The sequence below is a fragment of the Meriones unguiculatus genome, chromosome 5 (genome assembly GCF_030254825.1).
Source record: "Meriones unguiculatus strain TT.TT164.6M chromosome 5, Bangor_MerUng_6.1, whole genome shotgun sequence".
Lineage (NCBI taxonomy): Eukaryota > Metazoa > Chordata > Mammalia > Rodentia > Muridae > Meriones > Meriones unguiculatus.
Window position 1 is genome coordinate 112,036,836 of NC_083353.1, and position 14,475 is coordinate 112,051,310.

Here is a 14,475-nt window from a genome sequence, read left to right on the forward strand (position 1 = left end):
CAGCTGCCGGAAAGGCGCGCATGGCTGCCTAGCTTCCAGAGAGGCACACACAACTGATTGAGCTCCAGCCCCAGGTCAGCCAGATCCGTCCATCTCCTCAGCCACCTGCAAGCATTCCTGCCATGGCATGTGGGGCTCCCCACGCCATAGTGGTTTCCCCATGAGACCAGCAGCAGTGGCTAGTCTCAGGCCGATCACAGCGTGCATAGTGCACTGCTAGTGCATGTCCCCGAGCCCTGGGAAGTTGGCTCCGCGTCCAAGACCAAACTGTCCCATGTCCAAAACTGTGGTCCATCAGTCCAAGTCCACAGGTAAACAGGCACACAGAAAGACACACACGAAACATAGGAATCACCACCTTTATCTAGCTAAGGTGCTTAGGCTCAGATTCAATCACCACCTTTATCTAGCCAAGGTGCTCAGGCTCAGATTCAAATTGTTGGGGGAGTAGAATCTCTCTGCTCCTTCCCACTTCAGAGAAGGGGCAGTTAGGGCGTCCCCTAAAACCATCCTGTGGCCCCCAGCGTTATTGGCACATCTGCCCGCCTCAATGGGCCGACCCAGGCGAGTGGACTCAAACCACTCTTCCAATGCTCGTGAGCCAGACTAGAAGCAAAGCTTCAGAGGAGACAGAAACCCGACGCTGCCACTTTAAGTCCGGCCCTGCCACTGCCGGAGTAACTAGCATTCAGAACGAACACATAACAGACGAGAGACAAAAACAAACACAACCGCGGTACCTGCTTCTGAGCTCAGATGAATCCTCCGATAGCTGGTGTCCAGGAATTCCCTTCCGCACCCCAATATTCCCGGCCAATGCACCAGTCCCATGCCAGTTCCTCTGGTGGCATGGTCCATGTGCCACACAGTCTCCTCCAAAGAACATGACTCCACCTGGATTATGGTAATGCTAACTAACCATTGGGCACAACTTCTCCGTGCCTCCCTCACCTCCAGGACCTTGCTGAGCAACTGAATGGCTCTCTTTGCCACACCAAGGTAGTCCAGTCTTTCTCACGCTCCCCACCCACAGGTGGGTCTGGCAGCTAGCACTGCCCCATGTGGGAGTCATAGAGTTAATGCTGCCCTGTATGACCACTGGAGACTGAAGGCACTCTACCTCCATGGAGGTTACTGAGATGGCCCAGGAGGAGCCTATGGTAATCGTCCAGGTAGCTGTCACTTCATTTTATTGATACAGAGTCCCATTTGGTTTGTTTATACTTCCTGCTCAGATTTATCCTTCCCGTATCTTTGATGGCGCCAAGGGCCAACGATAGCTTTATCAGTTTAGTGACAGCTGCATGACCAATGCATTTCATACATGAAAATCAGGCCTTCCTTTGTTGTTGTTTTTCAAGACAGGGTTTCTCTGTGTAATAGCTCTGGCTGTCCTAGACTTGCTTTGTAAAACAGGCTAGCCTTGAACTCACGGAGATTTGCCTGTCTGCCTCCCTGAGTGGCTGGGATTAAAGGCTGCACCACCACACCCAGCTGGCCATGCCTCTTCTAGAGCTATTAGGTCTCCTGAATGAGAAAGGCAAACACGCAAAACAGGTTTCCATGTTTTACCTGCTTACCATTCCTCTATTTAAAAGAACCTGCAGTCATTACTCTCAGTAAGTAAAACACTTGTTTCTCATGATAAACGATTGAAAGGAGAAGGGTTTGCGGTTTATGTAAGTTGCAAGGATCTGAGAAAATAATTAAAAAATAACAATAAGAAAACTTAAAGATGATATATGTTGTCAAGACTTCAAAGGTTCAGAGTTTCAACATATTAATCAATGGAGTTCTGCTAAGCTATTAATGTGGCTCTGGCAAAGCACTAGCTAATATTATAGTTACAAGTTCAAATTTTAAAATTTCCTTTGGTTCTTTTCCACGTGTAGACTAAAATGTGCTTCTCATCACGCTAAAAACATCTCTGTCCAATCTCTCTAAATATACAACCTTGAGAAAAAAAAAGTGTTAATGCTTTTAACTCAAAATCATTGGGGGAAGAGGGGCGGTTCCCAAAGCCTTAACTGTGATTCAAAGGCATGGTTCTACTGGTTTTGTTGTTGCTGTTGTTTCATTACAACGTGGATTTCTGTACAAATTACAGTGGTAATGAAAACTTATTTTTTAAAATAAACTTCAAATTCGTGTAAGCTTCAGGGAGTCATAACTTGGATTCACTTGTCGCAGGTCAAATGAACTCCAGTTAAGTACACCTGTCAATCATCAGCCTACGCTTCCCTGCCTACTGCCTGTTCATGAGTGGGAGGTTCTAAACGTAAGATTTTCCTTCCAGTTCCTAAACTTTAACTTCGGTCTCTAGTCCGTCTACATCAGTCCCAGCACATTTCCACTCACCTGACATCCATCCATCCTGGAGCTGCAGACTCCAAACGGCTGTAAAGACCTGGACCTGCTGAAAGCTGACGTAAGCCAGGCCAGTCAGTCCAGGTGCCCTTAGCTCTCCTGCTCATTACTGTTGGCCTCTGCTTCGTTAATGCTTTAACTAGACATATAAACTCTCACTTGGGAATTATTAAGCAGATAGTGGTCAAGTCCCCATATGAACAGGTACCTCCCACAGAGTCAAGGATTTGACTCAGGGTATAACTGAAGGGGTAAGTGTGACGTCTAATGTTATATTGATGGCTAATATTATTTTAAAGGTTTAAAATCTGTAGAGGAATTTCAGTCCAGCAACAGGGCTGTGCTGGCAAGGGATCACATCTGAAGGCCTTTTAGGTCTACGTGATCTGGCTAGAATGCAGAGACACCCTGGATTACAGTATGATCTGGCTGGAATACAGGCATGTTCTCAATTACAGCTTTAATCACAGACAATGTCACAATGTATGTAAGGTTAGTGTGTAGAAGGGAGCAGCCATGTTTGAAAGTGATGTCTAATTGAAGGGCAGAGAAAGTGACAAATCAGAGAAAGATTTGACAGAATGAGTTGGAGATAGGATAGGTCCAGTTCTCATGAGACCAGAGAGAAAAGAGAGGTGACTTAAGAGAATACTGCAGGGGGAGAGAGAGAGATAGAGAGAGAGAGAGAGGAGAAAGAGAGATAAAGAGAGAGAGGAAGCATTTTACCAGGAGAGTTGTACAGAGACAGGTTGTCAAGAAGCTAGACGCAGAAGAAAACAGAATGAGCCAGGGAATGAGAAGGGGTCAGAAGATTAGAACATATTACCAAAGTTAGTATGAGGCCAAGAAGAGCAATTCAGTTAGAAGCTGAAAGAAGCCAGTTTGAATCGTCATCTTGAGTTTAGTACTTAGTGCAATGTAAGAGTTATTTCTTATAGTGTATTTCTCAGGGAATAATGAGAAGATAAATGAACTCTACATGCTCAATAGAGATGAATTAAAAATAAATAAATAAATATTCTCAACCTGAATTTGGTTGGACCTTTGGATAGAAGGCTGACTGCATTAACCCTTCTCCACAGAGTCAAGAAATAGTTACCTTACGAGAGAGGCAGGTGAGGAGGATTCCCATCTGACAGCAGAAAACACACTGCAGCACAGCATGGGATGTCAAGGCCATGCCAAGGAAGCCCTCAGCTCTCCTCACATGGTCTCGTCTGTTTATAAGAATGCGTAGACAGGAAGCCGCCTTGGCTGCCTGTGTTTCTAAAGCCCTCCTGGGATTCCTTTCCTAGCCACCCCAGGCACCAGCCCTTCCCCCCCCCAAAAAAAAAACCAAAAAACTGTTGCCTGCTCTCTGGAATAACACCCCACCAAAAGGCGAATCTTGTTTCCTTTGCTCAGCGAGGAGGCTTTTTTAAAAAAAATATTTTATTTTATTTTTTTAATCAATGAGCTCTTTGGAGAGTGCATTAATGAGGCATTTAAAGTCGACTGGTAATGCCCTTGGATCCCAAACCAAAAGTGCTCTTGTTTTATTTAAGTTTACACGAGAATATTTTTCCGTTTAAATATGATAGGCATCTGTTTTTTTACCATTAATTAGATCTCTGCCCAGCAGGAGCCAGCTCAGGGATCATTCTGTCCTCTCTTTACCCTAGCTAGACACTACCACCTCTCTTGCTTTCACAGCATCATATTGTTCCCAAAGACCTCTCCTGCCTGGAGTCAGCCGGGGACACAGTGGAGGAGAGGACTCAAAGAAGCCGTATCTAAATCACAGTCATCTGGGCTTGTGCTTTTACTCTAGTATGAAACCAAAATTGAAACAGAAATACTGAGTACATTAGGTGAAGAAGCTCAAACGCCAACAGGAAACAGCAAAACACCCCCATTTTACAAAGAGCATGTTTTACACACAAAAAAGTGTACCCTTGCAAGAAGCAGGGTGCTTGGTCTGGAATTCTTTAATCAGACCATGTACTATGACATCAGAGCACCTCAGGATATCTTCTCTAGCACAGCGTGTGCCTTACAGGGCACAGGCAGCAGAGTACACATAAATTATGGGATGTTTTTCTTATTGACTAAACCCATGATATTACACACACACATGCATATATTTTTATATATCTGCCTGTATGCTTCAGTGAAAGGTACATAGGAAGAGAAGTGAAACAATGGAGGGTACTAGGGATACAGCTCAGTTGGAAGAGTGCCTGCCTAGGACACAGGGAGCACTGGGCTGGATTCCCAGGAACCCATAAATAACCCATAAACTGGGCTGAAGGTCAACTTCTGCACATACTGAGTTGGAGATTGTTATGGTACACGACATCTCAAAAGATAAATATTTCTGGTATGATGCTCACAAAACTCAGTCGATAGTTTGGTTTTTAAAAGCATTCAGATGCATGCCCTGATTTACAGGAAGGATCACAAACAACAAAAGAACTGTCTTCATCACTTTTCTTACTCCAATATGTCCCAAAAAAATGGTATTTGGGAGATTGATAAAGATGCCCTATGCTTCCTCCTCCATCAATGGTCTCCACTTTAGTCTGACAGAACTAAACGGAGCTACTTCAACTTGGAGGTACAAGCTAGTGAGCTTTAGGGTCTCATGGAAAAGGGACCCTGCTTTATTGCCTCTATTGTTTTGAACTCCCTTTTTATATGGGCTCATTTACTATTTACCAATTTCAGTTTGATCCATCTTTCTTGCTCGTTTCCTCTTAAAATAACTCAGTTATTTTATTGGGAAGGGACTTCGGAAACCCAGGGCACCAGCGGATCTTTGGTTCTAACCTCGGCCAATCTTGCGACGTGGACACGGCCACCTTCCACAACCTAACTTCAGCACTGCCCACGGTGAACAACAGGATGACATGGCAACTGGAGAGCTTGAAACGGAATAGTTACAAAGAAAAGAAGAGAATTAAATCCTAGAAGATGTCTGTAAGGAAATTTGAGGGTGATGGGGATTTGAAAAAAAAAAAAAAAAGAAAAAAAGACACTTTTTCATAACAGTTTTTACTAAATTTTGCTAGTGTGCCTCAGTGTGGAACTGAGCACAAACATCCGTTGTCTCCAAGGCTGCCTGGGCTCATTGGACAGTTCCAAAGCAAGTTTCTCACCATCAGTTAAGCTGGCGTTTGAAGCCAGATAATTACTGTCTTTGGCGTGGTGCGATGTTTGTCCAAATCTGGCCTCTCCCCACGATGCGCTTGGCATGGCCTGTTCCCAGTGGGGACAAGGCAAAACTGCCCCCTGGTGGAGAGTTCTGGGCTGCAGGCTAGCTCTTCAAAATCCCAAAGTATCTTACAAGAACCAAAACAATGTGTGATTCAAAAGAACAGCAACTAAGCAGAGCACACTGACTTGGTAGGCTGATTAGGAACTCCCAGTTGAATGTCTCCAAGAACTCAGCCTCTCCATTCTTTTCTGCCTTCCTCGGGTAAACCTCCCTTATGTCCCTTTCAAGTGGATTTTTTTTTTTCTGCAGCTCTTGAAATTTTTCTATTTTATTTTTTTACACAATTCTGACACTATTCTATGATAAAACTAGGATATATTTATAAGTAACAGAAAATATTATTTATAAACATCACATATAAATAATTATATGATTATGAAAAAAATCACACATATAAAATTGTATCAGATTATTATAAATTATAACATAATATATAAATTTATCAAATTATTATAAATTAGTATATAAATTAGTTGTAATAAACATTTTGAGAGTCTAAGGCTTCCATGATTACGTGTCTCCTTTCAGTATTTGGGGAAACATAGTGAAGTTTTTGTTTTTTGAAAAGATTTAGTTATGAGTGAAAACAAGCAGGGTGAAAGGAGAAAGAACTGTGGAGAAACAGAAGTTGCTTTATACTGTTCTTTCCTTTGTAGGTTCTGGGCTTCTCTTCGCTCATCAACCATCCAGCCAATGATGATCACCATTATTGTCTTATTTCATACTCTTTGAACTGTTCTTTGAAGCTTCCTACTTCTGTTCTATGTTCGTGGGAGATGGGTGAGACCACATAAGAAGGGATCTCACACCTGGCACTGAAAATTTGGCTTAAAACCTATAACCAGGAGAGGCAGATTTATCTGTCTGAGCAGACAGCTCCCTTGTAACTCTGTTTCTTCACCAACCCTACATCTGACAGAATATAGAAAGAACTTAACAAGTCAAACAGCAACAAATCAAGTAATCCAATTTAAAAATGGGTACAGAGCTAAACAGAGAATTTTTAATAAAGGAATATTGAATGGCAGAGAAACGCTTAAAGAAATGTTCAACATCCTTAGCTATCAGGGAAATGCAAATCAAAACGACCCTGAGATTTCACCTTACACCCATCAGAATGGCTAAGATCAAAAACTCAAGTGACAACACATGCTGGAGAGGATGTGGAGAAAGGGGAGCCCTCCTCCACTGCTGGTGGAAAAGTAAACTTGTACAACCACTTTGGAAATCAATCTGGCACTTTCTCAGACAATTAGGAATAGTGCTACCTAAAGATCCAGCTATACCACTCCTAGGCATATATTCAGAAGATGCTCAAGTATACAACAAGGACATCTGCTCAACCATGTTTGTAGCAGCTTTATTTGTAATAGCCAGAAGATGGAAACAAACTAGATGTCCCTCAGTTGAGGAATGAAAACAGAAATTGTGGTACATCTACACAATGGAATACTACTCAGCAATTAAAAACAAGGAAATCATGAAATTTGCAGGCAAATGGTAGAAACTAGAAAAGATCATCCTGAGTGAGGTATCCCAGAAGCAGAAAGACACACATAGTATATACTCACTTATAAGTGGATATTAGCCATATAATATAGGGAAAACATACTAAAATCTGTACACTTAAGGAAGCTAATCAAGAAGAAGGAGCCTGCATAAGATGATCAATCCTCATTCAGAAAGGCAAATGGGATGGACATCAGAAGAGGGAGAAAACAGGGAACAGGACAGGAACCTACCACAGGGGGCCTCTGAAGGGCTCTACCCTGAAGGGTATCAAAGCAAATGCTGAGACTCATAGCCAAACTTTGGGCAGAGTGCAGGGAATCTTGTGAAAGAAGGGGGAGATAGAAAGACCCAGAGAGGACAGGAGCTCCACAAGGAGAGCAACAGAACCAAAAAATCTGGGCACAGGGGTCTTTTCTGAGACTGATATTCCAACCAAGTACCATGCATGGAGATAACCTAGAACCCCTGCACAGATGTAGCCCATGGCACCTCAGTCTTCAAGTGGATTCCATAGTAATGGGAACAGGGACTGTCTCTCACATGAACTCAGTGGCTGGCTCTTTGATCACCTCCCTCTGAGTGGGGAACAACCTTACCAGGCCACAGAGGAAGAGAATGCAGCCAGTCCTGATGAGACCTGATAGACGGTCAGAGGGAAGGGGCAGAGGATCTCCCCTATCACTGGACTGGGGGAGGGTCATGGGAAGAGATGAGGGAGGGAGGGTGGGATTGGGAGAGAATGAGGGAGGGGGCTACAGCTAGGATACAAAGTGAATAAACTGTAATTAATTAATTAAATAAATAAATTTAAAAACTTGCTTTTAATTGGATTACAGAACAACAGGCATCCATGTGGCTTTTCCACACACCCTTGTTTTGGTGTGGAAAAGTAAACTTGTACAACCACTTTGGAAATCAATCTGGCACTTTCTCAGACAATTAGGAATAGTGCTACCTAAAGATCCAGCTATATCATTCCTAGGCATATATCCAGAAGATGCTCAAGTATACAACAAGGACACCTGCTCAACCACGTTTGTTTTGGGTTAATCCTTCCCTCATCTTTCCCTTCCACCGCTCCCAGCCCCCTTTCAACCTTTCTACCCTCAAATTCCCCCTCTCTACTCTCATCTTGCCCATGTTCTACCAAGCCCCTTCTTGAAAGCATTCCCTCCCCGTGAGTGCCCACTTTCAAGTGTCCTTACATCTAGAGGGACATTGTTACACATACCGCTCTCAGGATGCCAAGCCTGGATCTGCAGAAGGGAGAACACTCATTTGTCTTCCTGGGTCTGAGCTCTATCTCCTCACCTGTAGATTTCACTATTTCATTTTTCTGTAGATCTGAACAGAATTCTATTGTATGTATGTGTTATGTATGTACCATACATGCACTGCAAAGCCCTATCCACTTGTTTATTGATGGGCAGCTAAGCTGATTGCATTTTCTAGCTATTGTGAAAAGAGACACAATGAACATGGCTAAACAGAAATTCCTGTAGAAGGACACAGGGTCTCTAGATACTCTCTATATCCAGATCATATGGAAATTCTGCTTTCAGCTTATTAAGGGACATCCACAGTGAGTTCCTCACAGGCTGTGTCAGTTCGTGCTTTTACTAATAGTGAATACTGTTCTTCTTCTCCATACTCGAACCAGCATTTGCTATCCTTTGGCTTCTTGATGACAGCCATTCTGACTGGGGTGGCATAGAATCTCAAAGTGGTTTTAATTTGCATTTACCTGATGACTAATGACATCCTAACAGTTTTTTAAATATTTAGTAGCCACTTGCATTTCTTTCATTCAGATCTCTTGTCTACTATTTGATTGGATCATTTTCTGGATGCTTTGATTTTTAAGTTCTCTGTGTACTTGATATTAACCTTCTATCAGATGCATAGCTTGCAAGGATTTTTCTTACATTTCATAGGCTTCCTCTTCGCTCGACTGATTATTTCCTTTGCTGTAGAGACGTATTTTTAGTTTCATGAGGTCCCATTTGTTAATTGTTGGCCTGATTTCTTGAGTGATGAAAGTCCTCTTTAAAATGTCCCTAACTCTGCTTATATCACTGGTTCTCAACCTGTGGCTCATGACCCCTTTGACCACCCTCTACGTCTAAAAGTATTTACATTATGATTAACGACAGTAGCAAAATTACAGTTATGGAGTAGCAACAAAAATAATTTTATGGTTGTTGGAGGGCCACCACAATGTGAGGAAATGTATTAAAGGGTTTCGGCATTAGGAAGGTTGAGAGCCACTGCTTTAGGAATTTCAGATTTTACATTGAGGTCTTCGATTCATTTGAGGTGGATTTTTGTATAGACTGAGAGAGATCTAGTTTTAGTCTTCTGTGTGTAGCCATCCAGTTTTCCCAACACTGTGTGCTGACAATGCTGTCTTTTCTTCAGGGAATGTTTTTTGTCAAAATTCAGCTCTGTATTTGCAAGGGTTTGTACCTGGGTCCTCTGTTGTGTTCCATTGATCTGTGTCTGTTTGGTGCCGTTTCCACACTGCTTTAATTCCAGGAGCTCCAGAACTTGAGGTCCAGTGTGGTAGTTCCTTTAGCATTGCTTTTGTTGTTTTTTGGTTTTTTTTTTTGTTGTTGTTGTTGTTTTGCTATTTTTTTGTTCAGGGTTATTTTGGGTCTTTGGTGCTTCTATGTGAATTTTAAAAAATGTATTTATTATGTATACAGTGTTCTGCCTACATGTACACCTGCACACCAGAAGAGGGCACCAGACTTCATTATAGATGGTTGTGAGCCACTATGTGGTTGCTGGGAATTGAACTCAGGACCTCTGGAAGAGCAGCCAGTGCTCCTAACCTCTGAGCCACTCTCTAGCCCCTCCATGTGAATTTTAAGATTTCTTTTTTTTTCTATTTCTGTGAGGAATACCATGGGGATTTTGGTTGGGATTTCACTGGATCCTTAAAGTTCCTTTGCTGAGATGATCATTTTTACCACAATGTTAATTCTTTCAGTGTATGAGGGTGTGAGGTTTTCTACCTTACACAGTCTTCCTCAGGTTCTTTTTCTGGAGTTTAACAGTTTTCAGTGCTGAGGTCCTTCACATCCTAATTTATATTTATACACACTGGCTTTTGTTGTTGAAGCTGTGGTGAGTGAGAGTGCCTCCTCGTGTTCCTCTCACTGTGTTTGTCCTTGGTACATAGGAAGGCTGATGATTTTTATATGTTAGTTTTATATCCTGATGCTTTGCTGAAAGTGCTTCTCAGCTCTAGCAGTTTTCTGGTGGAGTCCTTAGGGTCCCAGAAGTATATACTCATAGCATTTGCAAACAAGGATACATTGACTTCTTGTTTTACTATTTATATCCCCTTTATTTCCTTCTGTCATGTTGGTCTAGTTAGGGTTTCAAAAACTACACTGAAAATGAATAGAGAGAATGGGTACCTAGTATTGCTCCTGATTTCAACGGAATTACTTTAATTTACCTCCATTTAGTATCAGATTGGCTATATATTTGTCATAGTAGCCTCTATTACATTGAAGTATACTCCATCTTTTATCATGACGGCATTCTGAATTCCCTCTACCCCCATCCTCCCCAAACATGCGCACCCGAAGGGCATTTTCTGCATCATGAGGTGCCCATGTGGTTTCTGGGTTTAAGTCCACTTGATCATGTAAATGATCTTTTTGATGTATTGTTGTGTTTAATTAGCAAATATTTGTTGAGAATGTTTGCACTGATGTTCTCCAGGGATGTTGTTGTATGATTTTTGTCTTATTGCACCTTTATGAAGTTTTGACATTAGAATAATACTGAATTTGTAGGGAGAATTTGAGAGCATTCCTTCAATTTCTTTTCTTTCTTTCTTTTTTTTTTTTTTGTTGTTGAAAGTTTCTGAAGGAAGTAGAAGTCTGCTGTGAATCTGTCTGGCTCTGAGCACTGCACTTTTTGGTTGGAAACTTTTTTTTTTAATTACTGTTTTTTAATCTTCTTGCTTGTCATAGTCTTGCTTTAGTTATTGATCTCATCTTGGCTTAACTTCAGTAGGTCAGATGTATGAAGAAATTAATCCACTTCTCTAAGTTTTCCAGCTTTCTGGAACACAGGATTTAAGGTATGCTCTTATGATTTTCTGAATTTCTTTGGTATTTGTTGTGCTGTCTTCCTGTTCATCTTTAACTTTTACAAATTTGCCCACCACCTTATCTCTCTTTAGTTAAATTGACTAAGGGTTTGTCAGTCTTGTTTGTCTTTTCAAAAGAATCAACTCTGTTTCATTGAATCTTTGTCATTTTTCTTTCATTTTCAGTAACTTCTGCCCATCTTTTGTTCTCACCTGCTACTTTTGGGTTTGGTTTGTTCTTGTGTTTCCAAGGTCTTCATCAGGACCATCAGTAAGTTATTCATTTGAGTTCTTCCTATTATTTTTGTTTGCTTTTGATGTAGACATTTCCTGCTAAAATGTCTTAGAACAACTTTCATTGTGCCCTAGTGGTTTTGTTATTTTTCTAGTTCACTCTCTATTGCTGTGCCAAACACTATGACTTATGACTGAGCAACTCGGGGTGCCAAGAGTTTATTTGGTTTACATTTCCAGATCATAGTCCAGAACTGAGGGAAGTCAAGGCAGAACTTAAGCAGGAATCTGAAGCAGAAACCATCGAGGATCTCTTGTTGCCTGGTTCAGGCTAAGTTAGCTTTTTGATACAAACCAGGTCCACCAGCCTAGGGATAGTACTGCCTGCAGCGGAGTAGACCTTCCATTAACCAGAGACCAAAACATTGAGCTACAGACATGTCTACAGGCCAGTTTGATCTTGGCAGTTCCTCAGCTGACATTCTTTGTTCTTCAGTAACCTAGTTTGTTTCAAGGTGACAATATAAACTAACCAGTACAGTTATATTCTGTTTTCATTTTTATTTAGTTCAAGGAGTTATGTTTTTCTTTCTCCATTTCTTCAGTGGGCCATTGTTTGGTAGCATGCTGTGTAATCGCCACGAGCTTGTGTATTTTTTTTGTAGTTTCTTTCATTATTTATTTTGAACTTTGTGTCACTGTGGCCAGATACAAAACAAGAATTATTTTAATTTTCCATATTTATTAGAATATGCTTTTTGTCTCATTGTGTGCTTTATTTTAGAGAAACTTCCATGAGAATATGTTGAGAACACTGTGTATCTTTTAGTGTAGGGTGAAATATTCTATAGGTGTCTGTCAGGTTCATTTGATCTACACTGTTACTTAACAATTATGTCTCTTTATTTATTTTTTTGTCTAGTTCTACTATGCATAACATTTGTCCTAGTATCACTTTTTTCCCCCTGTAGTAAGCTTACCCCTCTCTTTAGTCTGAAATATTTCTCCCAATACTTTTTCTGTGGTGCTGGTTTGATGGTTATAACTTCTTCTGACTTGTTTATATTGTGCAAAAATTTTTTTCCTCTTCATCATGAAAATGTTTTGTTACATACGTTAGTTTGGAGTGGGCACCCTTGCTCTTTCAGAACTTGGAGTATGTTGCTCAGACATCTCTGGCTTTTAAAGCTTCTGTTGGATGACAGCCATCATTCCAATGTGCTTGCCTTGATATGTGACTTGGGTCATCTCATTGTAGTTTTTCTTTGTTCTGTATAGTCTTTTAACTGTAACGTGGCTTGGAGAATTTCTTGCCTGTTAAGTATTCTGTGTGCCTATTCTACCTGAATGGGCATCTCTTTCTAAGATTTGAGATTTTTTTTTTCACTGATTGTATTGAAAATATTTCTGACTCCTTAGATTTGTGTTTGTTTTACGCCTAAATTTGCAGCGGGGAACTTCTTAAGAGTCCTGATGGCCAACTCTCGGGCAGAGTGAATGGAATTTTGTGTAGGAAGTGGGAAATAGTGGGAGCTGGAGAGGACGGGGTCTCCATAAGGAGAGCAACAGAACAAGAAAATTTGAACACAGGGAACTTCCCAGAGACTCATACTCCAACCAAGGACTATTCATGGAGATGACCTGGAACCCCTGCACAGATGTAGCCCATGGCAGTTCGGTATCCAGGTGGGTTACCTAGTAATGGGAAGAGGGACTGCCTCTGACATAATCTGATTGGTCTGCTCTTTGATCACCTCCCCCTGAGGGGGGAGCAGCCCTACCAGGCCACAGAAGAGGACAATGCAGCCACTTTTGATGTGAACTGACAGACTAAGATCAGAGAGGAGAGGAGAACCTCCCCTATCAGTGGACTTGGGGAGGGGCATGCATGCAGAAATGGGAGGGAGGGTGGGATCGGGAGGGGAGGAGGGAGAGGCTTATGGGGGGATACAAAATTAATAAAGTGTAATTAATAAAAAAAAGAGTTCTGTGGATCCTGCCCATTCTGTGTGTGCAGTTTTAAAAAAGTAATTCATATGCTCCTGAAAGTGATCTAATTTGTGTATCTTGTTCTCAAGCCCTCAGACTCTGATTTGGGAAGTCTTAGGTAGGATTGGAGATTGCTTGGATGAAGATGAAAAAAGTCCTTTAGCGTGGCTCCCAGCTGGGCCTGGGCAGAGAAAGGAAGGAGAGTGGGGAGAAAGGGACCTGGCCAAAGCCCTAAAGAAAACCCCGGGAATTTGGCGCCCAGCTGGGCCTGCAGGGCAGCGCTGGGTCAGACCCAGAGAGAGGGAATGCCCATGCAACTCCTTCTGGCGCCTGCCTCTGGCGAGGCAACATGGACAGGCAGTTCAGGCTCCGGGTCCCAAAAGCGTGAGGACTTGACTCTGCCTGGGTCTGGAACCGGAAGGGGTGGGTGTTGAAGCGGCTTAGAGTGGTGGCACGGAAAGGGAGAGCAAGGAGTGAAGTCAGAATAGTAGAGAGAGCCCCGTTCTCCCGAGAGTCCCACAGTGCCAGTCCTTGATTCTACAAACTGCTACTTGGGAGGGAGGGAGTCATAGCCCACGCTTCCCAGTATCTAACTCAGGTCTTCTGGAAGAGCAACAAGAACTTTTAACCATGGACCCTTTTCTCCAGCCCTGACACACCCAGCTTTTAGTTCTGCCGACACTTTTTTTTTTACATTCAAAAAAATTCCGTTTATTTGCTGAACTTTTTATCCACATTGCAGATTTTTAAAACCCATCTTACTGACCTTTTCTTTTATGCTGAGTTTCCTCTGAGCTTAGCCCTAAACTGAGGCGACCTGCTTCCTCATATCCCCTTTTGTGACATTATCATGTTTTATTAGTAAATCTTCATTTTGCATTTTGTCTATTTCTATGTCTATATAAAGTCATATATCTAGTCCTTGGTTATTTTTTTTTGCTAGCTGGTATTTACTTTTTCAAATACCTTTCTATCTATATGGAATAAAACCAATTCGGTCACTTTGATA